This window comes from Oncorhynchus mykiss, chromosome 17, assembly GCF_013265735.2.
Source record: "Oncorhynchus mykiss isolate Arlee chromosome 17, USDA_OmykA_1.1, whole genome shotgun sequence".
NCBI classification, from domain to species: Eukaryota; Metazoa; Chordata; class Actinopteri; order Salmoniformes; family Salmonidae; genus Oncorhynchus; species Oncorhynchus mykiss.
The window spans coordinates 78,796,349-78,821,048 of NC_048581.1; the positions used below are offsets into that span (position 1 = coordinate 78,796,349).

Consider the following 24,700-nt stretch of genomic DNA (forward strand, 5'->3'; position numbering starts at 1 on the left):
ACAGTTGATTTGTCAGAGGACAAACCATTCACAGAGACAAACTGATATCTTTCCGACAGATAAGATCTAAACCAGGCCAGAACTTGTCCGTGTAGACCAATTTGGGTTTCCAATCTCTCCAAAAGAATGTGGTGATCGATGGTATCAAAAGCAGCACTAAGGTCTAGGAGCACGAGGACAGATGCAGAGCCTCGGTCCAATGCCATTAAAAGGTCATTTACCACCTTCACAAGTGCCGTCTCAGTGCTATGATGGGGTCTAAAACCAGACTGAAGCATTTCGTATACATTGTTTGTCTTCAGGAAGGCAGTGAGTTGTTGCGCAACAGCCTTTTCTAAAATTTTTGAGAGGAATGGAAGATTCAATATAGGCCAATAGTTTTTTTATATTTTCTGGGTCAAGGTTTGGCTTTTTCAAGAGAGGCTTTATTACTGCCACTTTTAGTGAGTTTGGTACACATCCGGTGGATAGAGAGCCGTTTATTATGTTCAACATAGGAGGGCCAAGCACAGGAAGCAGCTCTTTCATTAGTTTAGTTGGAATAGGGTCCAATATGCAGCTTGAAGGTTTAGAGGCCATGATTATTTTCATCATTGTGTCAAGAGATATAGTACTAAAACACTTGAGCGTCTCTCTTGATCCTAGGTCCTGGCAGAGTTGTGCAGACTCAGGACAACTGAGCTTTGAAGGAATACGCAGATTTAAGGAGGAGTCCGTAATTTGCTTTCTAATAATCATAATCTTTTCCTCAAAGAAGTTCATGAATTTATCACTGCTAAAGTGAAAGTCATCCTCTCTTGGGGAATGCTGCTTTTTAGTTAGCTTTGCGACAGTATCAAAAAGGAATTTCGGATTGTTCTTAATTTCCTCAATTAAGTTAGAAAAATAGGATGATCGAGCAGCAGTAAGGGCTCTTCGGTAGTGCACAGTACTGTCTTTCCAAGCTAGTCGGAATACTTCCAGTTTGGTGTGGCACCATTTCCGTTCCAATTTTCTGGAAGCTTGCTTCAGAGCTCGGGTATTTTCTGTGTACCAGGGAGCTAGTTTCTTATGAGAAATGTTTTTAGTTTTTAGGGGTGCAACTGCATCTAGGGTATTGCGCAAGGTTAAATTGAGTTCCTCAGTTAGGTGGTTAACTGATTTTTGTCCTCTGGCGTCCTTGGGTAGACAGAGGGAATCTGGAAGGACATCAAGGAATCTTTGTGTTGTCTGTGAATTTATAGCACGACTTTTGATGATCCTTGGTTGGGGTCTGAGCAGATTATTTGTTGCAATTGCAAACGTAATAAAATGGTGGTCCGATAGTCCAGGATTATGAGGAAAAACATTAAGATCCACAACATTTATTCCATGGGACAAAACCCAGTGAGTCGATGATGGCTCCGAAGGCCTTTTGGAGTGGGTCTGTGGACTTTTCCATGTGAATATTAAAGTCACCAAAGATTAGAATATTATCCGCTATGACTACAAGGTCCGATAGTAATTCAGGGAACTCATTGAGGAACGCTGTATATGGCCCAGGAGGCCTGTAAACAGTAGCTATAAAAAGTGATTGAGTAGGCTGCATAGATTTCATGACTAGAAGATCAAAAGACGAAAACGTCAGTTTTTTTTTTGTAAATTGAAATTTGCTATCGTAAATGTTAGCAACACCTCCGCCTTTGCGAGATGCACGGGGGATATGGTCACTAGTGTAGCCAGGAGGTGAGGCCTCATTTAACACAGTAAATTCATCAGGCTTAAGCCATGTTTCAGTCAGGCCAATCACATCAAGATTATGATCAGTGATTAGTTCATTGACTATAATTGCCTTTGAAGTAAGGGATCTAACATTAAGTAGACCTATTTTGAGATGTGAGGTATCATGATCTCTTTCAATAATGACAGGAATGGAGGTGGTCTTTATCCTAGTGAGATTGCTAAGGCGAACACCGCCATGTTTAGTTTTGCCCAACCCAGGTCGAGGCACAGACACGGTCTCAATGGTGATAGCTGAGCTGACTACACTGACTGTGCTAGTGGCAGACTCCACTATGCTGGCAGGCTGGCTAACAGCCTGCTGCCTGGCCTGCACCCTATTTCATTGTGGAGCTAGAGGAGTTAGAGCCCTGTCTATGTTAGTAGATAAAATGAGAGCACCCCTCCAGCTAGGATGGAGTCCGTCACTCCTCAGCAGGTCAGGCTTGGTCCTGTTTGTGGGTGAGTCCCAGAAAGAGGGCCAATTATCTACAAATTCTATCTTTTGGGAGGGGGCAGAAAACAGTTTTCAACCAGCGATTGAGTTGTGAGACTCTGCTGTCAAGCTCATCACTCCCCCTAACTGGGAGGGGGCCAGAGACAATTACTCGATGCCGACACATCTTTCTAGCTGATTTACACGCAGAAGCTATGTTGCGCTTGGTGATCACTGACTGTTTCATCCTAACATCGTTGGTGCCGACGTGGATAACAATATCTCTATACTCTCTACACTCGCCAGTTTTAGCTTTAGCCAGCACCATCTTCAGATTAGCCTTAACGTCGGTAGCCCTGCCCCCCGGTAAACAGTGTATGATCGCTGGATGATTTGTTTTAAGTTTAATACTGCGGGTAATGGAGTCGCCAATGACTAGAGTTTTCAATTTGTCAGAGCTAATGGTGGGAAGCTTCGGCGTCTCAGACCCCGTAACGGGAGGAGTAGAGACCAGAGAAGACTCGGCCTCTGACTCCGACCCGCTGCTTAATGGGGAAAACCGGTTTAAAGTTTCTGTCGGCTGAATGAGCGACACCGGTTGAGCGTTCCTACAGCATTTCCTTCCAGAAACCGTGAGAAAGTTGTCCGGCTGCGGGAACTGTGCCAGGGGATTTATACTACTATCTGTACTTACTGGTGGCACAGACGCTGTTTCATCCTTTCCTACACTGAAATGACCCTTGCCTAACGATTGCGTCTGAAGCTGGGCTTGTAGCACAGCTATCCTCGCCGTAAGGCGAGTACAGCGACTGCAATTAGAAGGCATCATGTTATTGTTACTACTTAGCTTCGGCTGTTGGAGGTCCTGACGAACCGTGTCCAGATAAAGCGTCCGGAGTGAAAAAGTTGAGGAGGTAAAAACAAAAATATAAACGGTAATTAAAAAGTAAAAACCGTAAATTTGTCAGGTAGCAAAACAGGTTGGCAACAAAACGCACAGCAAATCAAAAACAAGTCTGCAAGTCGTGACCAAAACATCAGCCAGGAAGCATAGGAACTGAGAAGTGGTCTGTGGGTTGCATGGCCCAGTGGGGGTTGCATGGCCCAGTGGGGGTTGCATGGCTCAGTGTGTGGGGGTTGCGTGTGTGTGGGGGTTGCATGGCTCAGTGTGTATGTTTGTGGGGTTGCATGGCTCAGTGTCTATGTTTGTGGTGTTACATGGCTCAGTGTGCATGTTTGTGCGGTTGCATGGCTCAGTGTGTGTGGGGTTGCATGGCTCAGTGTGTGTGTGTTGGGTTGCATGGCTCAGTGTGTGTGTGTGTGTGTGTGTGTGTGTGTGTGTGTGTGTGTGTGTGTGTGTGTGTGTGGTTGCATGGCTCAGTGTGTGTGTGTGGGGTTGCATGGCTCGGTGTGTGTGTGTGTGGGGTTGCATGGCTCGGTGTGTGTGTGTGTGGTTGCATGGCTCGGTGTGTGTGTGTGTGTGGTTGCATGGCTCGGTGTGTGTGTGTGTGTGGTTGCATGGCTCGGTGTGTGTGTGTGTGGGGTTGCATGGCTCGGTGTGTGTGTGTGTGTGTGGGGTTGCATGGCTCGGTGTGTGTGTGTGTGTGTGGGGTTGCATGGCTCGGTGTGTGTGTGTGTGGGGTTGCATGGCTCGGTGTGTGTGTGTGTGGGGTTGCATGGCTCGGTGTGTGTGGGGTTGCATGGCTCGGTGTGTGTGGGGTTGCATGGCTCGGTGTGTGTGGGGTTGCATGGCTCGGTGTGTGTGTGTGTGGGGTTGCATGGCTCGGTGTGTGTGTGTGTGGGGTTGCATGGCTCGGTGTGTGTGTATGGGGTTGCATGGCTCGGTGTGTGTGTGTGGGGTTGCATGGCTCGGTGTGTGTGTGTGTGTGGGTTGCATGGCTCGGTGTGTGTGTGGGTTGCATGGCTCTGTGTGTGTGTGTGGGTCTCATGGCTCGGTGTGTGTGTGGGTTGCATGGCTCGGTGTGTGTGTGTGGGTTGCATGGCTCTGTGTGTGTGTGTGGGTTGCATGGCTCTGTGTGTGTGTGTGGGTTGCATGGCTCAGTGTGTGTGGGTTGCATGGCTCAGTGTGTGTGGGTTGCATGGCTCAGTGTGTGTGGATTGCATGGCTCAGTGTGTGTGGATTGCATGGCTCAGTGTGTGTGTGTGTGTGGGTTGCATGGCTCAGGGTGTGTGTGTGGGTTGCATGGCTCAGTGTGTGTGTGTGTGTGGGTTGCATGGCTCAGGGTGTGTGTGTGGGTTGCATGGCTCAGGGTGTGTGTGTGGGTTGCATGGCTCAGGGTGTGTGTGTGTGTGGGTTGCATGGCTCAGGGTGTGTGTGTGTGTGTGTGGGTTGCATGGCTCAGTGTGTGTGGGTTACATGGCTAAGTGTGTGTGTGTGTGGGCTGCATGGCTAAGTGTGTGTGTGGGTTGCATTGCTCAGTGTGTGTGTGGGTTGCATGGCTCAGTGTGTGTGTGGGTTGCATGGCTCAGTGTGTGTGTGGGTTGCATGGCTCAGTGTGTGTGTGGGTTGCATGGCTCAGTGTGTGTGTGGGTTGCATGGCTCAGTGTGTGTGTGGGTTGCATTGCTCAGTCTGTGTGGGGGTTGCATGGCTCAGTGTGTGTGTGTGTGTGGGTTGCATGGCTCAGTGTGTGTGGGTTGCATGGCTCAGTGTGTGTGTGGGTTGCATGGCTCAGTGTGTGTGGGTTGCATGCCTCTGTGTGTGTGGGTTGCATGCCTCTGTGTGTGTGGGTTCCATGGCTCTGTGTGTGTGGGTTCCATGGCTCTGTGTGTGTGTGTGTGTGGGTTCCATGGCTCTGTGTGTGTGTGTGTGGGTTCCATGGCTCTGTGTGTGTGGGTTGCATGGCTCTGTGTGTGTGGGTTGCATGGCTCTGTGTGTGTGGGTTGCATGGCTCTGTGTGTGTGTGTGTGTGTGTGTGGGTTGCATGGCTCTCTGTGTGTGTGTGTGTGTGGGTTGCATGGCTCTCTGTGTGTGTGGGTTGCATAGCTCTGTTTGTGTGTGTGGGTTGCATAGCTCTGTGTGTGTGTGTGGGTTGCATGGCTGTGTGTGTGTGTGTGGGTTGCATGGCTGTGTGTGTGTGTGTGTGGGTTGCATGGCTGTGTGTGTGTGTGTGGGTTGCATGGCTCTGTGTGTGTGGGGGTTGCATGGCTCTGTGTGTGTGTGGGTTGCATGGCTCGGTGTGTGTGTGTGGGGTTGCATGGCTCGGTGTGTGTGTGTGGGGTTGCATGGCTCAGTGTTGGTGTGTGTGTGTGGGTTGCATGGCTCAGTGTGTGTGTGGGTTGCATGGCTCAGTGTGGGTTGCATGGCTCCGTGTTTGGGGTTGCATGGCTCAGTGTTGGTGTGTGTGGGTTGCATGGCTCAGTGTGTGTGTGTGTGTTGCATGGCTCAGTGTGTGTGGGTTGCATGGCTCGGTGTGTGTGTGTGGGTTGCATGGCTCGGTGTGTGTGTGTGTGGGTTGCATGGCTCGGTGTGTGTGTGTGGGTTGCATGGCTCGGTGTGTGTGTGTGTGTGTGGGTTGCATGGCTCAGTGTGTGTGTGGGTTGCATGGCTCAGTGTGTGTGTGGGTTGCATTGCTCAGTCTGTGTGGGGGTTGCATGGCTCAGTGTGTGTGTGTGTGGGTTGCATGGCTCAGTGTGTGTGGGTTGCATGGCTCAGTGTGTGTGTGGTTTGCATGGCTCAGTGTGTGTGTGGGTTGCATGGCTCAGTGTGTGTGTGGGTTGCATGCCTCTGTGTGTGTGGGTTGCATGCCTCTGTGTGTGTGGGTTCCATGGCTCTGTGTGTGTGGGTTCCATGGCTCTGTGTGTGTGTGTGTGTGGGTTCCATGGCTCTGTGTGTGTGTGTGTGGGTTCCATGGCTCTGTGTGTGTGTGTGTGGGTTCCATGGCTCTGTGTGTGTGTGTGTGGGTTCCATGGCTCTGTGTGTGTGGGTTGCATGGCTCTGTGTGTGTGGGTTGCATGGCTCTGTGTATGTGGGTTGCATGGCTCTGTGTGTGTGTGTGTGTGTGTGGGTTGCATGGCTCTCTCTGTGTGTGTGTGTGGGTTGCATGGCTCTCTGTGTGTGTGGGTTGCATAGCTCTGTTTGTGTGTGTGGGTTGCATGGCTCTGTGTGTGTGTGTGGGTTGCATGGCTGTGTGTGTGTGTGTGGGTTGCATGGCTGTGTGTGTGTGTGTGGGTTGCATGGCTGTGTGTGTGTGTGTGGGTTGCATGGCTGTGTGTGTGTGTGTGGGTTGCATGGCTCTGTGTGTGTGGGGGTTGCATGGCTCTGTGTGTGTGTGGGGTTGCATGGCTCGGTGTGTGTGGGGTTGCATGGCTCGGTGTGTGTGTGTGGGGTTGCATGGCTCGGTGTGTGTGTGTTGGGTTGCATGGCTCAGTGTTGGTGTGTGTGTGTGGGTTGCATGGCTCAGTGTGTGTGTGTGGGTTGCATGGCTCAGTGTGGGTTGCATGGCTCCGTGTTTGGGGTTGCATGGCTCAGTGTTGGTGTGTGTGGGTTGCATGGCTCAGTGTGTGTGTGTGTGTTGCATGGCTCAGTGTGTGTGGGTTGCATGGCTCGGTGTGTGTGTGTGTGGGTTGCATGGCTCGGTGTGTGTGTGTGTGGGTTGCATGGCTCGGTGTGTGTGTGTGGGTTGCATGGCTCGGTGTGTGTGTGTGTGTGTGTGGGTTGCATGGCTCAGTGTGTGTGGGTTGCATGGCTCTGTGTGTGTGTGTTTGATGGTTGCATGGCTCGGTGTGTGTGGGTTGCATGGCGCTGTGTGTGTGGGTTTCATGGCTCAGTGTGTGTGTGTTTGTGGGTTGCATGGCTCGGTGTGTGTGTGTGTGTGTGGGTTGCATGGCTCGGTGTGTGTGTGTGTGGGTTGCATGGCTCAGTGTGTGTGGGTTGCATGGCTCTGTGTGTTTGTGTTTGATGGTTGCATGGCTCGGTGTGTGTGGGTTGCATGGCGCTGTGTGTGTGGGTTTCATGGCTCGGTGTGTGTGTGTGGGTTGCATGGCTCCGTGTGGGTTACATGGCTCGGTGTTTGTGAATTACATGGCTCGGTGTGTGTGTGTGTGTGTGTGTGTGTGTTGCATGGCTCGGTGTGTGGGTTGCATGGCGCTGTGTGTGTGGGTTGCATGGCTTTGTGTGGGTTGCATGGCTCAGTGTGGGTTGCATGGCTCGTTGTGTGTGTTCGTTGCATGGCTCTGTGTGTGTGTGTGTGTGTGTGAGTTGCATGGCTAGGTGTGTGTGTGTGTGTGTGTGTGTTTTGCATGGCCCGGTGTGTGTGTGTGTGTTTGCAGGGGGGGTTGCATGGCTCAGTGTGTGGGTTGCATGGCTTAGTGTGGTGTGTGTGTGTGTTGCATGGCTGAGTGTGTGTGTGTTGCATGGCTCGGTGTGTGTGGGTTGCATTGCTCGGTGTGTGTGGGTTGCATGGCTCGGTGTGTGTGGGTTGCATGGCTCGGTGTATGTGTGTGTTGCATGGCTCAGTGTGTGTGGGTTAGATGGCTCTGTGTGTGTGGGTTGCATGGCTCGTTGTGTGTGTGTTTTGCATGGCTCGGTATGTGTGTGTGTGTTTTGCATGGCTCGGTAGGTGTGTGTGTTTTGCATGGCTTAGTGTGTGTGGGTTGCATGGCTCAGTGTGTGTGGGTTGCATGGCTCAGTGTGTGTGTGTGATGGTTGCATGGCTCAGTGTGTGTGTGTGTGTGTGTGATGGGTGCAAGGCTCAGTGTGTGTGATGGTTGCATGGCTTAGTGTGTGTGTGTGATGGTTGCATGGCTCAGTGTGTGTGTGATGGTTGCATGGCTCAGTGTGTGTGATGGTTGCATGGCTCAGTGTGTGTGTGATGGTTGCATGGCTCAGTGTGTGTGTGATGGTTGCATGGCTCAGTGTGTGTGTGATGGTTGCATGGCTCAGTTTGTGTTTGGGTTGCATAGCTCGGTGTGTGTGTGTGGGTTGCATGGCTCGGTGTGTGTGGGGGTTGCATGGCTCAGTGTGTGTGTGTGGTTTGCATGGCTCAGTATGTGTTAGTGGGTTGCATGGCTCAGTGTGTGTGTGTGTGTGTGTGTGTGGGTTGCATGGCTCAGTGTGTGTGTGGGTTGCATGGCTCATTGTGTGTGTGTGTGTGTGGGTTGCATGGCTCAGTGTGTGTGTGGGTTGCATGGCTCAGTGTGTGTGTGGGTTGCATGGCTCAGTGTGTGTGTGGGTTGCATGGCTCAGTGTGTGTGTGTGTGGGTTGCATGGCTCAGTGTGTGTGGGTTGCATGGCTCAGTGTGTGTGGGTTGCATAGCTCAGTGTGTGTGTGTGGGTTGCATGGCTCAGTGTGTGTGTGGGTTGCATGGCTCGTTGTGTGTGTGTTGCATGGCTTAGTGTGTGTGTGTGTGTTGCATGGCTCAGTGTGTGTGGGTTGCATGGCTCAGTGTGTGTGGGTTGCATGGCTCAGTGTGTGTGGGTTGCATAGCTCAGTGTGTGTGTGTGGGTTGCATGGCTCAGTGTATGTGGGTTGCATGGCTCAGTGTGTGTGGGTTGCATGGCTCATTGTGTGTGTGTGTGGGTTGCATGGCTCAGTGTGTGTGTGGGTTGCATGGCTCAGTGTGTGTGTGGGTTGCATGGCTCAGTGTGTGTGTGTGTGTGTGTTGCATGGCTCAGTGTGTGTGGGTTGCATGGCTCAGTGTGTGTGGGTTGCATGGCTCAGTGTGTGTGGGTTGCATAGCTCAGTGTGTGTGTGTGGGTTGCATGGCTCAGTGTGTGTGTGGGTTGCATGGCTCGTTGTGTGTGTGTGTTGCATGGCTTAGTGTGTGTGTGTGTGTGTTGCATGGCTCAGTGTATGTGGGTTGCATGGCTCAGTGTGTGTGGGTTGCATGGCTCAGTGTGTGTGGGTTGCATGGCTCGGTGTGTGTGTGTTGCATGGCTTAGTGTGGTGTGTGTGTGTGTTGCATGGCTCAGTGTGTGTGGGTTGCATTGCTGAGTGTGTGTGGGTTGCATGGCTCAGTGTGTGTGGGTTGCATGGCTCAGTGTGTGTGTTTGTGGTTTGCATGGCTCAGTGTGTGTGTTTGGGTTGCATGGCTCTGTGTGTGTGTGTGTGTGTGTGTGTGTGTGATGGTTGCATGTTTCAGTGTGTGTGTTTTATGGTTGCATGGCTCGGTGTGTGTGGGTTGCATGGCGCTGTGTGTGTGGGTTTCATGGCTCAGTGTGTGTGTGTGTGTGTAGGTTGCATGGCTCAGTGTCGGTTACATGGCTCGGTGTTTGTGTGTGTGGGTTGCATGGCTTGGTGTGTGTGGGTTTCATGGCTCAGTGTGTGTGTGTGGGTTGCATGGCTCAGTGTGGGTTGCATGGCTCGGTGTTTGTGTGTGGGTTGCATGGCTCGGTGTTTGTGTGTGGGTTGCATGGCTCGGTGTGTGTGGGTTGCATGGCTCGGTGTGTGTGTGTGTGTGTGTGTTGCATGGCTCAGTGTGTTTGTGTGTTGAGTGTCTCAGTGTGTGTGTGTGTTGCATGGCTCAGTGTGTGTGGGTTAGATGGCTCTGTGTGTGGGTTGCATGGCTCGTTGTGTGTGTGTTTTGCATGGCTCGGTATGTGTGTGTGTGTTTTGCATGGCTCGGTATGTGTGTGTGTGTTTTGCATGGCTCGGTGTGTGTGGGTTGCATGGCTCAGTGTGTGTGGGTTGCATGGCTCAGTGTGTGTGTGTGTGGGTTGCATGGCTCAGTGTGTGTGTGTGTGTGTGTGTGTGGGTTGCATGGCTCAGTGTGTGTGTGTGTGATGGGTGCATGGCTCAGTGTGTGTGATGGTTGCATGGCTTAGTGTGTGTGTGATGGTTGCATGGCTCAATGTGTGTGTGATGGTTGCATGGCTCAGTGTGTGTGTGATGGTTGCATGGCTCAGTGTGTGTGTGATGGTTGCATGGCTCAGTTTGTGTTTGGGTTGCATGGCTCGGTGTGTGTGTGTGTGTGGGTTGCATGGCTCGGTGTGTGTGGGTTGCATGGCTCAGTGTGTGTGTGTGGTTTGCATGGCTCAGTGTGTGTTAGTGGGTTGCATGGCTCAGTGTGTGTGTGTGTGTGTGTGTGTGTGTGGGTTGCATGGCTCAGTGTGTGTGTGTGTGTGTGGGTTGCATGGCTCAGTGTGTTTGTGTGTGGGTTGCATGGCTCAGTGTGTTTGTGTGTGTGTCGGTTGCATGGCTCAGTGTGTGTGTGGGTTGCATGGCTCAGTGTGTGTGTGTGTGGGTTGCATGGCCCAGTGTGTGTGTGTGTGTGTGTGGGTTGCATAGCTCAGTGTGTGTGTGATGGTTGCATGGCTCAGTTTGTGTGTGATGGTTGCATGGCTCAGTGTGTGTGGGTTGCAGGCTCAGTGTGTGTGTGTGGGTTGCATGGCTCAGTGTGTGTGTGTGTGTGTGTGTGATGGTTGCATGGCTCAGTGTGTGTGTGATGGTTGCATGGCTCAGTGTGTGTGTGTGTGATGGTTGCATGGCTCAGTGTGTGTGTGTGTGATGGTTGCATGGCTCAGTGTGTGTGTGTGTGATGGTTGCATGGCTCAGTGTGTGTGATGGTTGCATGGCTCAGTGTGTGTGTGTGGGTTGCATGGCTCAGTGTGTGTGTGTGTGTGGCTTGCATGGCTCAGTGTGTGTGTGTGTGTGTGGCTTGCATGGCTCAGTGTGTGTGTGTGTGTGTGTGTGTGTGATGGTTGCATGGCTCAGTGTGTGTGTGTGTGATGGTTGCATGGCTCAGTGTGTGTGTGATGGTTGCATGGCTCAGTGTGTGTGTGTGTGATGGTTGCATGGCTCAGTGTGTGTGTGGGTGTGATGGTTGCATGGCTCAGTGTGTGTGTGGGTGTGATGGTTGCATGGCTCAGTGTGTGTGTGTGGGTTGCATGGCTCAGTGTGTGTGTGATGGTTGCATGGCTCAGTGTGTGTGTGTTGCATGGCTCAGTGTGTGTGTGTGTTGCATGGCTCAGTGTGTGTGGGTTAGATGGCTCTGTGTGTGTGGGTTGCATGGCTCGTTGTGTGTGTGTTTTGCATGGCTCGGTATGTGTGTGTGTGTTTTGCATGGCTTGGTGTGTGTGTTTTGCATGGCTCGGTGTGTGTGTTTTGCATGGCTCGGTGTGTGTGTGTTTTGCATGGCTTAGTGTGTGTGGGTTGCATGGCTCAGTGTGTGTGGGTTGCATGGCTCAGTGTGTGTGTGTGATGGTTGCATGGCTCAGTGTGTGTGTGTGTGTGTGTGATGGGTGCATGGCTCAGTGTGTGTGATGGGTGCATGGCTCAGTGTGTGTGATGGTTGCATGGCTTAGTGTGTGTGTGATGGTTGCATGGCTTAGTGTGTGTGTGATGGTTGCATGGCTCAGTGTGTGTGTGATGGTTGCATGGCTCAGTGTGTGTGTGATGGTTCCATGGCTCAGTGTGTGTGTGATGGTTGCATGGCTCGGTGTGTGTGTGTGGGTTTTATGGCTCAGTGTGTGTGTGGGTTGCATGGCTCAGTGTGTGTGTGGGTTGCATAGCTCAGTGTGTGTGTGTGTGTGGGTTGCATGGCTCAGTGTGTGTGTGTGGGTTGCATGGCTCAGTGTGTGTGTGGGTTGCATGGCTCGTTGTGTGTGTGTTGCATGGCTTAGTGTGTGTGTGTGTGTTGCATGGCTCAGTGTGTGTGTGTTGCATGGCTCAGTGTGTGTGTGTTGCATGGCTCAGTGTGTGGGGGTTGCATGGCTCAGTGTGTGTGGGTTGCATGGCTCGGTGTGGTGTGTGTGTGTGTTGCATGGCTCAGTGATTGTGGGTTGCATTGCTGAGTGTGTGTGGATTGCATGGCTCAGTGTGTATGGATTGCATGGCTCAGTGTGTGTGGGTTGCTTGGCTCAGTGTGTGTGTGTGTGTGTGTGTGATGGTTGCATGGCTCAGTGTGTGTGTGTGTGATGGTTGCATGGCTCAGTGTGTGTGTGTGTGTGATGGTTGCATGGCTCAGTGTGTGTGTGTGTGTGATGGTTGCATGGCTCAGTGTGTGTGATGGTTGCATGGCTCAGTGTGTGTGTGATGGTTGCATGGCTCAGTGTGTGTGTGTGGGTTGCATGGCTCAGTGTGTGTGTGTGTGTGGGTTGCATGGCTCAGAGTGTGTGTGTGTGTGGCTTGCATGGCTCAGTGTGTGTGTGTGTGTGTGGCTTGCATGGCTCAGTGTGTGTGTGTGTGTGTGTGTGTGATGGTTGCATGGCTCAGTGTGTGTGTGATGGTTGCATGGCTCAGTGTGTGTGTGATGGTTGCATGGCTCAGTGTGTGTGTGATGGTTGCATGGCTCAGTGTGTGTGTGTGTGATGGTTGCATGGCTCAGTGTGTGTGTGGGTGTGATGGTTGCATGGCTCAGTGTGGGTGTGATGGTTGCATGGCTCAGTGTGTGTGTGGGTGTGATGGTTGCATGGCTCAGTGTGTGTGTGTGTGTGGGTTGCATGGCTCAGTGTGTGTGTGATGGTTGCATGGCTCAGTGTGTGTGTGTTGCATGGCTCAGTGTGTGTGTGTGTGTTGCATGGCTCAGTGTGTGTGGGTTAGATGGCTCTGTGTGTGTGGGTTGCATGGCTCGTTGTGTGTGTGTTTTGCATGGCTCGGTATGTGTGTGTGTGTTTTGCATGGCTTGGTGTGTGTGTTTTGCATGGCTCGGTGTGTGTGTTTTGCATGGCTCGGTGTGTGTGTGTTTTGCATGGCTTAGTGTGTGTGGGTTGCATGGCTCAGTGTGTGTGGGTTGCATGGCTCAGTGTGTGTGTGTGATGGTTGCATGGCTCAGTGTGTGTGTGTGTGTGATGGGTGCATGGCTCAGTGTGTGTGATGGGTGCATGGCTCAGTGTGTGTGATGGTTGCATGGCTTAGTGTGTGTGTGATGGTTGCATGGCTTAGTGTGTGTGTGTGATGGGTGCATGGCTCAGTGTGTGTGATGGGTGCATGGCTCAGTGTGTGTGATGGTTGCATGGCTTAGTGTGTGTGTGATGGTTGCATGGCTTAGTGTGTGTGTGATGGTTGCATGGCTCAGTGTGTGTGTGATGGTTGCATGGCTCGGTGTGTGTGTGTGGGTTTTATGGCTCAGTGTGTGTGTGGGTTGCATGGCTCAGTGTGTGTGTGGGTTGCATAGCTCAGTGTGTGTGTGTGTGTGGGTTGCATGGCTCAGTGTGTGTGTGTGGGTTGCATGGCTCAGTGTGTGTGTGGGTTGCATGGCTCGTTGTGTGTGTGTGTTGCATGGCTTAGTGTGTGTGTGTGTGTGTTGCATGGCTTAGTGTGTGTGTGTGTGTTGCATGGCTCAGTGTGTGTGTGTTGCATGGCTCAGTGTGTGTGTGTTGCATGGCTCAGTGTGTGTGGGTTGCATGGCTCAGTGTGTGTGGGTTGCATGGCTCGGTGTGGTGTGTGTGTGTGTTGCATGGCTCAGTGATTGTGGGTTGCATTGCTGAGTGTGTGTGGATTGCATGGCTCAGTGTGTATGGATTGCATGGCTCAGTGTGTGTGGGTTGCTTGGCTCAGTGTGTGTTTGTGAGTTGCATGGCTCAGTGTGTTTGTGGGTTGCATGGCTCGGTGTGTGTTGCATGGCTCGGTGTGTGTGTGAGTGTGTGTGTGGGGGTGGGTTGCATGGCTCTGTGTGTGTGTGTGTGTGATGGTTACATGTTTCAGTGTGTGTGTGATGGTTGCATGGCTCGGTGTGTGTGGGTTGCATGGCGCTGTGTGTGTGGGTTGCATGGCGCTGTGTGTGTGGGTTGCATGGCGCTGTGTGTGTGGGTTGCATGGCGCTGTGTGTGTGGGTTTCATGGCTCGGTGTGTGTGTGTGTGGGTTTCATGGCTCGGTGTGTGTGTGTGTGGGTTTCATGGCTCGGTGTGTGTGTGTGTGGGTTGCATGGCTCAGTGTGGGTTGCATGGCTCGGTGTGTGGGTTGCATGGCTCGGTGTGTGTGGGTTGCATGGCTCGGTCTGTGTGTGTGTGAGTTTCATGGCTCGGTGTGTGTGTGTGTGTGTGAGTTTCATGGCTCGGTGTGTGTGTGTGTGTGGGTTGCATGGCTCGGTGTGTGTGGGTTGCATGGCTCGGTGTGTGTGTGTGGGTTGCATGGCTCGGTGTGTGTGTGTGGGTTTCATGGCTCGGTGTGTGTGTGTGGGTTTCATGGCTCGGTGTGTGTGTCTGGGTTTCATGGCTCGGTGTGTGTGTGTGTGTGGGTTGCATGGCTCAGTGTGGGTTGCATGGCTCGGTGTGTGTGGGTTGCATGGCTCGGTGTGTGTGGGTTGCATGGCTCAGTGTGTGTGTGTGGTTTGCATGGCTCAGTGTGTGTTAGTGGGTTGCATGGCTCAGTGTGTGTGTGTGTGGGTTGCATGGCTCAGTGTGTGTGTGTGTGTGGGTTGCATGGCTCAGTGTGTGTGTGTGTGGGTTGCATGGCTCAGTGTGTTTGTGTGTGTGTGGGTTGCATGGCTCAGTGTGTGTGTGTGGGTTGCATGGCTCAGTGTGTGTGTGTGTGGGTTGCATGGCCCAGTGTGTGTGTGTGTGTGTGGTGTGTGTGTGTGTGTGTGGGTTGCATAGCTCAGTGTGTGTGTGATGGTTGCATGGCTCAGTTTGTATGTGATGGTTGCATGGCTCAGTGTGTGTGGGTTGCAGGCTCAGTGTGTGTGTGTGGGTTGCATGGCTCAGTGTGTGTGTGTGATGGTTGCATGGCTCAGTGTGTGTGTGTGTGATGGTTGCATGGCTCAGTGTGTGTGTGTGTGTGTCGGTTGCATGGCTCAGTGTGTGTGTGGGTTGCATGGCTCAGTGTGTGTGTGTGTGGGTTGCATGGCCCAGTGTGTGTGTGTGTGTGTGTGTGGGTTGCATAGCTCAGTGTGTGTGTGATGGTTGCATGGCTCAGTTTGTGTGTGATGGTTGCATGGCTCAGTGTGTGTGGGTTGCAGGCTCAGTGTGTGTGTGTGGGTTGCATGGCTCAGTGTGTGTGTGTGTGTGTGATGGTTGCATGGCTCAGTGTGTGTGTGTGTGATGGTTGCATGGCTCAGTGTGTGTGTGTGTGATGGTTGCATGGCTCAGTGTGTGTGTGTGTGATGGTTGCATGGCTCAGTGTGTGTGTGTGTGATGGTTGCATGGCTCAGTGTGTGTGATGGTTGCATGGCTCAGTGTGTGTGTGTGGGTTGCATGGCTCAGTGTGTGTGTGTGTGGGTTGCATGGCTCAGAGTGTGTGTGTGTGTGGCTTGCATGGCTCAGTGTGTGTGTGTGTGTGTGGCTTGCATGGCTCAGTGTGTGTGTGTGTGTGTGTGTGTGTGATGGTTGCATGGCTCAGTGTGTGTGTGATGGTTGCATGGCTCAGTGTGTGTGTGATGGTTGCATGGCTCAGTGTGTGTGTGTGTGTGTGATGGTTGCATGGCTCAGTGTGTGTGTGGGTGTGATGGTTGCATGGCTCAGTGTGTGTGTGGGTGTGATGGTTGCATGGCTCAGTGTGGGTGTGATGGTTGCATGGCTCAGTGTGTGTGTGGGTGTGATGGTTGCATGGCTCAGTGTGTGTGTGTGTGTGTGGGTTGCATGGCTCAGTGTGTGTGTGATGGTTGCATGGCTCAGTGTGTGTGTGTTGCATGGCTCAGTGTGTGTGTGTGTTGCATGGCTCAGTGTGTGTGTGTGTTGCATGGCTCAGTGTGTGTGGGTTAGATGGCTCTGTGTGTGTGGGTTGCATGGCTCGTTGTGTGTGTGTTTTGCATGGCTCGGTATGTGTGTGTGTGTTTTGCATGGCTCGGTGTGTGTGTGTTTTGCATGGCTCGGTGTGTGTGTGTTTTGCATGGCTCGTTGTGTGTGTGTTTTGCATGGCTTAGTGTGTGTGGGTTGCATGGCTCAGTGTGTGTGGGTTGCATGGCTCAGTGTGTGTGTGTGGGTTGCATGGCTCAGTGTGTGTGTGTGATGGTTGCATGGCTCAGTGTGTGTGTGTGTGTGTGATGGGTGCATGGCTCAGTGTGTGTGATGGGTGCATGGCTCAGTGTGTGTGATGGTTGCATGGCTTAGTGTGTGTGTGATGGTTGCATGGCTCAGTGTGTGTGTGATGGTTGCATGGCTCGGTGTGTGTGTGTGGGTTTTATGGCTCAGTGTGTGTGTGGGTTGCATGGCTCAGTGTGTGTGTGGGTTGCATAGCTCAGTGTGTGTGTGTGTGTGTGGGTTGCATGGCTCAGTGTGTGTGTGTGTGGGTTGCATGGCTCAGTGTGTGTGTGGGTTGCATGGCTCGTTGTGTGTGTGTTGCATGGCTTAGTGTGTGTGTGTGTGTTGCATGGCTCAGTGTGTGTGTGTTGCATGGCTCAGTGTGTGTGTGTTGCATGGCTCAGTGTGTGTGGGTTGCATGGCTCAGTGTGTGTGGGTTGCATGGCTCGGTGTGGTGTGTGTGTGTGTTGCATGGCTCAGTGATTGTGGGTTGCATTGCTGAGTGTGTGTGGATTGCATGGCTCAGTGTGTGTGGATTGCATGGCTCAGTGTGTGTGGGTTGCTTGGCTCAGTGTGTGTTTGTGGGTTGCATGGCTCAGTGTGTTTGTGGGTTGCATGGCTCGGTGTGTGTTGCATGGCTCGGTGTGTGTGTGAGTGTGTGTGTGGGGGTGGGTTGCATGGCTCTGTGTGTGTGTGTGTGTGATGGTTGCATGTTTCAGTGTGTGTGTGATGGTTGCATGGCTCGGTGTGTGTGGGTTGCATGGCGCTGTGTGTGTGGGTTGCATGGCGCTGTGTGTGTGGGTTGCATGGCGCTGTGTGTGTGGGTTGCATGGCGCTGTGTGTGTGGGTTGCATGGCGCTGTGTGTGTGGGTTTCATGGCGCTGTGTGTGTGGGTTTCATGGCTCGGTGTGTGTGTGTGTGGGTTTCATGGCTCGGTGTGTGTGTGTGTGGGTTTCATGGCTCGGTGTGTGTGTGTGTGGGTTGCATGGCTCAGTGTGCGTTGCATGGCTCGGTGTGTGTGGGTTGCATGGCTCGGTGTGTGTGGGTTGCATGGCTCGGTCTGTGTGTGTGTGAGTTTCATGGCTCGGTGTGTGTGTGTGTGTGTGGGTTGCATGGCTCGGTGTGTGTGTGTGTGTGGGTTGCATGGCTCGGTGTGTGTGTGTGGGTTTCATGGCTCGGTGTGTGTGTGTGGGTTTCATGGCTCGGTGTGTGTGTGTGGGTTTCATGGCTCGGTGTGTGTGTGTGTGTGGGTTGCATGGCTCAGTGTGGGTTGCATGGCTCGGTGTGTGTGGGTTGCATGGCTCGGTGTGTGTGGGTTGCATGGCTCGGTGTGTGTGGGTTGCATGGCTCAGTGTGTGTGTGTGGTTTGCATGGCTCAGTGTGTGTTAGTGGGTTGCATGGCTCAGTGTGTGTGTGTGTGGGTTGCATGGCTCAGTGTGTGTGTGTGTGTGTGTGTGTGTGGGTTGCATGGCTCAGTGTGTTTGTGTGTGGGTTGCATGGCTCAGTGTGTGTGTGTGTGTGTGGGTTGCATGGCTCAGTGTGTGTGTGGGTTGCATGGCTCAGTGTGTGTGTGTGTGGGTTGCATGGCCCAGTGTGTGTGTGTGTGTGTGTGTGTGTGTGTGTGTGTGTGTGTGGGTTGCATAGCTCAGTGTGTGTGTGATGGTTGCATGGCTCAGTTTGTATGTGATGGTTGCATGGCTCAGTGTGTGGGTTGCAGGCTCAGTGTGTGTGTGGGTTGCATGGCTCAGTGTGTGTGTGTGATGGTTGCATGGCTCAGTGTGTGTGTGTGTGTGATGGTTGCATGGCTCAGTGTGTGTGTGTGGTTTGCATGGCTCAGTGTGTGTTAGTGGGTTGCATGGCTCAGTGTGTGTGATGGTTGCATGGCTCAGTGTGTGTGTGATGGTTGCATGGCTCAGTGTGTGTGTGTGTGGGTTGCATGGCTCAGTGTGTGTGTGTGGGGGTTGCATGGCTCAGAGTGTGTGTGTGTGTGGGTTGCATGGCTCAGAGTGTGTGTGTGTGTGTGTGTGTGGCTTGCATGGCTCAGTGTGTGTGTGTGGCTTGCATGGCTCAGTGTGTGTGTGTGATGGTTGCATGGCTCAGTGTGTGTGTGTGATGGTTGCATGGCTCAGTGTGTGTGTGTGGGTTGCATGGCTCAGTGTGTGTGTGGGTGTGATGGTTGCATGGCTCAGTGTGGGTGTGATGGTTGCTTGGCTCAGTGTGTGTGTGGGTTGCATGGCTCAGTGTGTGTGTGGGTTGCATAGCTCAGTGTGTGTGGGTTGCATGGCTCAGTGTGTGTGTGTGTGGGTTGCATGGCTCAGTGTGTGTGTGGGTTGCATGGCTCAGTGTGTGTGTGGGTTGCATGGCTCGTTGTGTGTGTGTGTTGCATGGCTTAGTGTGTGTGTGTTGCATGGCTCAGTGTGTGTGTGTTGCATGGCTCAGTGTGTGTGTGTTGCATGGCTCAGTGTGTGTGTGTTGCATGGCTCAGTGTGTGTGGGTTGCATGGCTCAGTGTGTGGGGGTTGCATGGCTCGGTGTGGTGTGTGTGTGTGTTGCATGGCTCAGTGATTGTGGGTTGCATGGCTCAGTGTGTTTGTGGGTTGCATGGCTCGGTGTGTGTGTGTGTTGCATGGCTCGGTTTGTGTGTGAGTGTGTGTGTGGGGGTGGGTTGCATGGCTCAGTGTGTGTGGGTTGCATGGCTCTGTGTGTGTGTGTGTGATGGTTGCATGTTTCAGTGTGTGTGTTTGATGGTTGCATGGCTCGGTGTGTGTGGGTTGCATGGCGCTGTGTGTGGGTTGCATGGCGCTGTGTGTGTGGGTTTCATGGCTCGGTGTGTGTGTGTGGGTTTCATGGCTCGGTGTGTGTGTGTGTGGGTTGCATGGCTCAGTGTGGGTTGCATGGCTCGGTGTGTGTGGGTTGCATGGCTCGGTGTGTGTGGGTTGCATGGCTCGGTGTGTGTGTGTGTGTGTGTGTGTGTGTGTGTGTGTTGCATGGCTCAGTGTGTGTGTGTGTGTGTGTGTTGCATGGCTCAGTGTGTGTGTGTGTGTGTGTGTGTTGCATGGCTCAGTGTGTGTGTGTGTGTTGCATGGCTCAGTGTGTGTGGGTTAGATGGCTCTGTGTGTGTGTTTTGCATGGCTCGGTATGTGTGTGTGTTTTGCATGGCTCGGTATGTGTGTGTGTGTGTGTTTTGCATGGCTCGGTGTGTGTGTTTTGCATGGCTCAGTGTGTGTGGGTTGCATGGCTTAGTGTGTGTGGGTTGCATGGCTCAGTGTGTGTGGGTTGCATGGCTCAGTGTGTGTGTGTGGGGGTTGCATGGCTCAGTGTGTGTGTGTGTGTGTGATGGTTGCATGGCTCAGTGTGTGTGTGTGTGTGTGATGGTTGCATGGCTCAGTGTGTGTGTGATGGTTGCATGGCTCAGTGTGTGTGTGATGGTTGCATGGCTCAGTGTGTGTGTGATGGTTGCATGGCTCAGTGTGTGTGTGATGGTTGCATGGTTCAGTTTGTGTTTGGGTTGCATGGCTCGGTGTGTGTGTGTGGTTTGCATGGCTCGGTGTGTGTGGGTTGCATGGCTCGGTGTGTGTGTGGGTTGCATGGCTCGGTGTGTGTGTGTGTGGGTTGCATGGCTCGGTGTGTGTGTGTGTGTGGGTTGCATGGCTCGGTGTGTGTGTGTGGTTTGCATGGCTCGGTGTGTGTTAGTGGGTTGCATGGCTCAGTGTGTGTGTGTGGGTTGCATGGCTCAGTGTGTGTGTGTGGGTTGCATGGCTCAGTGTGTGTGTGTGGGTTGCATGGCTCAGTGTGTGTGTGTGGGTTGCATGGCTCAGTGTGTGTGTGGGTTGCATGGCTCAGTGTGTGTGTGTGTGTGTGTGTGTGTGTGTGGGTTGCATGGCTCAGTGTGTGTGTGTGTGTGTGTGTGGGTTGCATAGCTCAGTGTGTGTGTGTGTGGGTTGCATGGCTCAGTGTGTGTGTGATGGTTGCATGGCTCAGTGTGTGTGTGATGGTTGCATGGCTCAGTGTGTGTGTGTGTGTGTGTGTGATGGTTGCATGGCTCAGTGTGTGTGTGTGTGATGGTTGCATGGCTCAGTGTGTGTGTGTGTGATGGTTGCATGGCTCAGTGTGTGTGGGTTGCATGGCTCAGTGTGTGTGTGGGTTGCATGGCTCAGTGTGTGTGTGGGTTGCATGGCTCAGTGTGTGTGTGGGTTGCATGGCTCAGTGTGTGTGTGGGTTGCATGGCTCAGTGTGTGTGTGGGTTGCATGGCTCAGTGTGTGTGTGTGGGTTGCATGGCTCAGTGTGTGTGTGTGGGTTGCATGGCTCAGTGTGTGTGTGTGTGTGGGTTGCATGGCTCAGTGTGTGTGTGTGATGGTTGCATGGCTCAGTGTGTGTGTGTGTGATGGTTGCATGGCTCAGTGTGTGTGTGTGACGGTTGCATGGCTCAGTGTGTGTGTGACGGTTGCATGGCTCAGTGTGTGTGTGGGTGTGATGGTTGCATGGCTCAGTGTGTGTGTGGGTGTGATGGTTGCATGGCTCAGTGTGTGTGTGGGTGTGATGGTTGCATGGCTCAGTGTGTGTGTGTGTGTGATGGTTGCATGGCTCAGTGTGTGTGTGTGACGGTTGCATGGCTCATTGTGTGTGTGGGTGTGATGGTTGCATGGCTCAGTGTGGGTGTGATGGTTGCATGGCTCAGTGTGGGTGTGATGGTTGCATGGCTCAGTGTGTGTGTGGGTGTGATGGTTGCATGGCTCAGTGTATGTGTGTGTGTGTGTGATGGTTGCATGGCTCAGTGTGTGTGTGTGTGTGATGGTTGCATGGCTCAGTGTGTGTGTGTGTGGGTTGCATGGCTCAGTGTGTGTGTGGGTTGCATGGCTCAGTGTGTGTGTGTGATGGTTGCATGGCTTAGACCCAGGGGCGCAATCGACTTTTATGAACCTTTACAGCTCTGTTTGCCCTTGACCGGCACATGCTACGGCTATAATACAACTGTCTCCTAGTGACAGACCGAAACGTTGAGACACAAATTAGAAATGATCATTGTCTTTGGCATGTGATCTGATTGGAGCCCTCATGTATTGTGGTTTCTCTCTCTTCAGCTGAACAGTTCTGATTGGTAAAGTGAAAGCGCTGTCTCACGCAGGATGTAGGTTTACATTGTTTCTATGTATTTCTTGCATATTGTTGTTGTGTAGCCCTTTAGAAATATTAGTAATCCCATTTTGATGGTGTAGCTTGTATGGTATTGGTTGTGTACAGCCCTTTAAGGGAATCGTGCCTACGTTTTTGTTTTCTGTCTGTCTGGGGTTTTAAGTGAAGCTCTCTCTGTCAGATGAGTGAATCTCAGCAGAGTACAGGCAACCACTGGGGTTCTATTTCATCTCATACTGCTCTGAAGCAGACATGCAAATCCGCTGATGAGGTGTGTGTGTGGCGATGAGGATCATGTGTGCAGGAATTTTAAGGTTGCGAGAAAATGAAGGTGAGCAGCCGACGGGCGTGAAATCTGGGAAGGATATTGAGGGTTAGGCGACGTCAGTATTCATAGAGGTGATGGAAGTCTCAAATCCAACATTCATTTGCCCCTCAAGTCTGACGTGGGTCCCCCCTCTCTCTGGTGCTGAAACCCTCCGGGGTGAAGCTGCAAAGGGTTTTTGGTAATTATATTTTGAACCAGAATCGACAGTAGCCTCAACGCAGAGCATTCATGTAATGAGGCTTTTGAAGTTTTGAATGGGCTGGTTGTTTAGCATCAAACACTCCTGCTCATTGTCTGATCTTAACAATCCTGTCATCTGTCTGTAATACATTCAGGTTTTCCATGCCACTACAGCAGTGTGTCAAACTCATTCCATGGTGGGCCTAGTGTCTGCAGGTTTTTTCTTCCTTTCAGTTAAGCCCTAGACAACCAGGTATCGGGTTCCTTACTAATTAGTGACTTTAATTCATCAATCAAGTACAAGGGAGAAGCGAAAACCCGCATTCCACCCTCCGTGGAATGAATTTGACACGTGCAATACAGTGATGTAACATGCAGCCTAACCTATAGTAAAAAATGCAGGGGCATTGAACAAGATTAACTAACACTTTTCTGTCATGCTGTGGACTTTGCTACTTTGGTAATCCATAACGGGTGCATGTCATGTGATGTCTGGATGTTGGGTCATAATCCTATTAAGTGGCTCTCTGTATCCATGATCAACACACAGATGAGCTTTGTACTGTCTGTAAGAGATGAAGTCCCTGATTAATGTGGGATGTATCAGCTTTAGCGACTGTCCTATGTTAATATTTTGAGGATTTAACACTCTTTGCAAATCGATTAGCGGTTAACGACCTCATCAGCTGCCACTGACTTGAGCTCTTACCCATTAGGGTAAGAAAACAAAATGTTTATTTCAGTGAAATACGGAACTGTTCGGTATTTTATCTAACGGGTGGCATCCCTAAGTCTAAATATTCTTGTTACATTGCACAACCTTCAATGTTATGTCATAATTACGTACAATTCTGGCACATTAGTTCGCAATGAGCCAGGCTGCCCAAACTGTTGCATATACCCTGACTCTGCATGCTAAGAACGCAAGAGAAGTGACACAATTTCACCTGGTTAATATTGCCTGCTAACCTGGATTTCTTTTAGCTAAATATGCAGGTATAAAAATATATACTTCTGTGTACTGATTTTTAGAAAGGCATTGATGTTCATGGTTAGGTACAGTCGTCCAACGATTGTGCTTTTTTCACAAATGAGCTTTTGTTAAATCATCCCCCAGCGTTGCATCGATTATATGCAGCGCAGGACACGCTAGATAAACTAGTAATATCATCAACCATGTGTAGTTATAACTAGTGATTATGATTGATTGTTTTTTATAAGATAAGTTTAATGCTAGCTAGCAACTTACCTTGGCTTCTGCATTCGCGTAACAGGCATTCTCCTTTTGGAGTGCAACGAGTGCAACGAGTGCCAGGTGGTTATAGCATTGGACAAGTTAACTGTAAGGTTGCAAGATTGGATCCCCCGAACTGACCAGGTCTGTCGTTCTGCCCCTGAACAAGGCAGTTAACCTACTATTCCTAGGCCGTCATTGAAAATAAGAATGTGTTCTTAACTGACTTGCCTAGTTAAATAAAGGTGTTATAAATAAAAAAATATATATATATATAAAATATATAATAATCTGCGCCCAAAAATACCCATTTCTGATTGTTATGAAAACTTGAAATTGGCCCTAATTAATCGGCCATTTCTATTTTAATCGGTCGACCTCTAGTTTCAATGTAATTTGTCAACGTATTGTGATGTGGAAAATACATTGGCTTTGAAAGGAGTCAGCTACTTTTTTTTGAGGGTGAAATTTAAACCACAGGATTATGTTGTGGTAACCAAATGCCAACATAGACAAACCTTGTGTAAAATATGTTGAATTTGTACCTTTTAAAGCAATGTCAGATCTTCAACATTATATCCACTATCAGGAAAAAGTAGGCTGGGCAGCACTGGAGAATGATTGATCTACAGCTACCCTTCCATCTCCTGGGGTTTAACCCTGCTGAGTCTTATATTTGTCACGGACTATTATCAATGTGCTATTGTGAAAATAATGATCTCCACTTAAACTGAATGGATTCACCGTTACTATCAGTCATTCTAAAGGGTAGGTTTAACAGGGCAAATTAAATGTCCCCACTTTATCACTCAAGTATGCTTTTTAGGCCTATATACTATAGCGTTTCCAAAGTCCCCAACAGCTATTGTTTCAATTCAACACAGAATTCAACCAGAAATAGGCAATCCAATAGACTTAGGGTTTAAAGATGATTTCAAATGTGAAGATATTTAGTGATCTTTTTTTGGTTTGAATTGTTTGGTTGCCAACACAACCAAATATCAACGTTTTTCTTCAATAGTTCGATCTGTGCCACTAATTTCAGTTTGGCTTTAATTCCAATTAGTCTACAAATTAATAATTAATATTTTGGATTCACTTCTAAATTTCAACCCAAAATCTAAATGAAAAAAGAGGACAAAATCCAACGTTTGTATTTGGCCTCCTTGAGTCAATGTCCGCATACCTACGGTAATCAAATGAGCCTAAAATAAAAAATAAAGTCCCCATGAAAATATGTCTCTGCAAACGTTGCTGTACTTGACGGCAGTGACGACGCTAGAGCAGAGTTTGTCAGACTATAAGACATCCCGAAAATCGGTCTTCTCACAATCGACGATCCCTCTATGGAAAGATGAGATTCTTACAAACATGGTGTTGTCCGTTTTGCCACCCGAAAGGCCCCACAAACACATGCTTGTTGGTTGTTTTGCTCTTGGATGCCTACAGGCCTCCCAAGACTTGTCTGAAGGTCCCCTGGTACCGGTTGAAAACATGTATGGAAGTGCATATACAGAGACTGTTTTCTTCCAAAAATAAGGGGTTAAATACATGTCAAAGATGAACTTACTAGACAAAGCATAAACAAAGAGATGCATCAGAGTTATCCTCATTGCACAAGTTTCAGATAGACATGTCTACTATAGCATTATTCTGTCACAATAGTCAGTCCTTTGGATACTGTAACATACATGTTGGCCACTCACAGGGGGAAGGGCTGACTAGTCCTCAAGCATGGTCCTTTCCTGGGCCCTTTTCCTGGGCCCTTTTCCATGCCGCTCCAGGTGACAGACCA

At 50.8% G+C, this 24,700-nt stretch overlaps 1 protein-coding gene and 1 pseudogene across 5 annotated transcripts in view; one reads left to right on the forward strand and one right to left on the reverse strand.

Moving 5' to 3' along the window:
- LOC110493264 overlaps positions 1–24,700 on the reverse strand; it is a 95,193-nt pseudogene that overhangs the window by 55,147 nt on the left and 15,346 nt on the right. The gene's annotated exons all lie outside the window — the stretch shown is intronic.
- The window catches only part of LOC110494637 (forkhead box protein J3), a 166,571-nt gene that overhangs the window by 48,511 nt on the left and 93,360 nt on the right, over positions 1–24,700 (forward strand). Inside the window, exon 1 of one of the 4 annotated variants that reach the window (XM_021569876.2) lies at positions 20,815–21,158. The exons of the other annotated variants lie outside the window; for them this stretch is intronic. The gene's annotated coding sequence lies outside the window, so the exon portion shown is untranslated. Of the gene's footprint in view, positions 1–20,814; positions 21,159–24,700 lie in introns of those variants that run through there. 4 annotated transcript variants of the gene reach the window in all.